We start from the raw sequence: 2,584 nt of genomic DNA on the forward strand, positions 1-2,584 counted from the left end.
CATTGCATCAAATAAAAAGTAAAAAAGTAATTCAACTTTTTAGGTAACACACACTCATGGTCAAGGGTCCAAACACCTTTTGACCTTTAACATTTATTGAAATATATATGAAGCTTCATTGCAAAGTTAGGATTAAGGGACCAAACCAACTTTCTAAGTCACAATGAGATCATTGCTATGGAATTTATGCCTTTTTATCCATCAAAAAAGGAAAAGAAATATATAGATAGAGATATTACTGGTGTGACGGAATAAAGGGTGTCTTTAGCAAAAAATTATATTATAAAATTAGGTTAAAATAATATATATTATACATTGAATTTCTTTGGCTTATTCTTTTGTTTGCTTTTTATATTCACTCGTTATCCGATAAATTTTGAATTTTAAGAGTCAGACAATTTAAATTTGACTGTGAATTTGAAAATGGAATTCTTAGTGTTTCGAATTAAAATTTACTTACTATATATAAATCACAATAATCAGGTCAAAAAATAGATTTGTTTGAATCTCAGAGTCTAAAAAGTGTTACATAAATTGTTGGCGGGGGCTATTTTTATTTAGATACAAGGGAGAGAATCACTTTCCAAGCTGTAACGGTCAGTGCAATTGTATGGGCTTAATTGGCATTGGTCAATTTTGAGTCTCATGAAATTTTAGGTATATGGGCCAATTTATAATATCCTGGCTTCCCTCTTCACAAATTAGATCTAACTCAATGTATGGTTCAATAAAGTGAAGAGAAAACTTTAATTAAGTGGAAGAATCATTGCCTTCTCATTAACTTTCCCATCAAATGGAATCAAAAATGTAAAAGAAAATGTCACCTCTCTGATGGATAATTTAATCTAATGGTCTTGAGACATGTCAATTGCCTCTCCAAGTACAGCTCGGCAGTCTCATGCATTAATAGCCTAAAACCCAACAGAGTATCATTTAGATAGCAAGAATACAAATATATGCACAAAGCTAAGCAATTGTTCCATTGAACAACCGAGTCCACCTCCCTCAGCAACTTCGTTGTAAAATCAATATTTATGGTAAAAAACTTGGTGAAACAAAGTTAAGCAAATTCATTACTTGTTATAAGTAGGTGCATCACAATGAATCACGATCTTACCTTCCTAACACAAGAGCTGCTAACATTACAGTCATCGGCTAAAGTAGGTCCACCCCTTCTAGAAATGCATCATAAACTTCTGAAGTCTCCGTAAACTTGGTGTCTGCAGCCTCTGGTCCTCCATGACCATCAAATATCTATAAAACTATATGTTAGAAAAGCTTTGCCTTTGAAAATGCACAGGGACAAATAAGGCCTCTAGCAGCTACCCCATAGAAAGCACTGGGCTTCGGAAACTTCATGAGTGAGCCAAGATGTGCAGATCATCTATCCTTATATTTTCATCTTCCATGAACTACGTGGGCCAGTATCAGCAAAGCCACCTGAGTGAATGCTAGGAATAAATTGACTCTGGGAATTTGACATCCTGAAAAGAAAGTCTGTCGAGACTAATCTTACACACAACCAAGAAAAAGAAAAACTGATACTAACTAGAATTGATCATTTTGGCAGGGGAGAGTTATATTGAGCAAAAGACACATCCGCTCAATATACTCAATTTCGAGAAAACGAAATTCCCAAATGAAGGAAGGGGTTTGCAAATGAATTTTTTTTCGCGTCCTCAAGTTAGTAAATTAGATAAAAGACATTCAACTGGTCAACGTCTTTTTTCACAAGTGATAGGTGACTGAGCAATTATCTAACATTTCAATAAAACGTTTCATCCCAAACATCTAAATTCTCAAACTCTCAATTGTTCACCAGTTTCTCAATCTAGACAGAAGCTTAAAATGTCTTAGCATGTGCATTAACCAAACATCAAAAAGGAACTTAAAAGGTTACAAATTTAAGAAAACACCTCATTTTTTATGAAGTTCTCTGATTTGTTTACAACCATCAGCTCTAATTGCCACTATCCAGGTGGTGTGACTTAATCATGGATAACTTTTCGGTTCGTGGTGTGACTAAATCAACTAGTGTTGCGCCCACAAGATAGTGTCACGTAGGTCGAAAAGGGATGGAATATTATTAATAAAATAAGTTCAAGTGGGTAATAGGACCTTAGTATAGTTATAAGTGTGTCTCAGAGATTTCGGGCAAAGGCTGAGGGGGTACTTGTGCATTATTCCTAATTTTAAAAAGCAAATTCATTGCTTTCACTCGCTTTTTAAAGCGTGAAACCACGAACAATATTTGAGTCAGCAAAATAAATGCCACATAAGCTTGGTCAACGGTCAGAGGGTCTAAAAATCTCATTTTAATTGGAGTTGAAGGGTTCAGTTGACAGAGAGTCAAGTAAAAGGGTTCAGAATACAAACGCATACAAGTAGAAAGGATCCATCAGACCATTTCGCCCATAAAAAAAATTCCTATAAAATACCCCGGCCCAAAGCATCGTGCCTTGAAGCCCACCATCTCCCAAGACCTCGAGGCGCCGTGCATTGAGGCCCTCCCACCCCCAGCTCCCCCGACCTCGAGGTGCCGTGCCCCGAGGCCCTCTCCCCCCCGGACCTCGAGGTGCCGTGC

The 2,584-nt window shown here is 36.8% G+C and overlaps 1 long non-coding RNA gene across 2 annotated transcripts in view; it reads right to left on the minus strand.

Moving 5' to 3' along the window:
* Positions 1-484: 484 nt before the first annotated feature.
* The window catches only part of LOC107016290, a 5,922-nt gene continuing 3,822 nt past the window's right edge, over positions 485-2,584 (minus strand). Inside the window, exons 3-5 of one of the 2 annotated variants that reach the window (XR_001456445.2) lie at positions 1,327-1,497; positions 1,118-1,254; positions 485-911 (exon numbers count right to left, since the gene is read on the minus strand). This is a non-coding gene — a long non-coding RNA (uncharacterized LOC107016290). Of the gene's footprint in view, positions 912-1,117; positions 1,498-2,584 lie in introns of both variants that reach the window. The other variant, XR_003574671.1, reaches the window with a different exon arrangement.

Source organism: Solanum pennellii, chromosome 1 (genome assembly GCF_001406875.1).
Source record: "Solanum pennellii chromosome 1, SPENNV200".
Classification (NCBI taxonomy): domain Eukaryota; kingdom Viridiplantae; phylum Streptophyta; class Magnoliopsida; order Solanales; family Solanaceae; genus Solanum; species Solanum pennellii.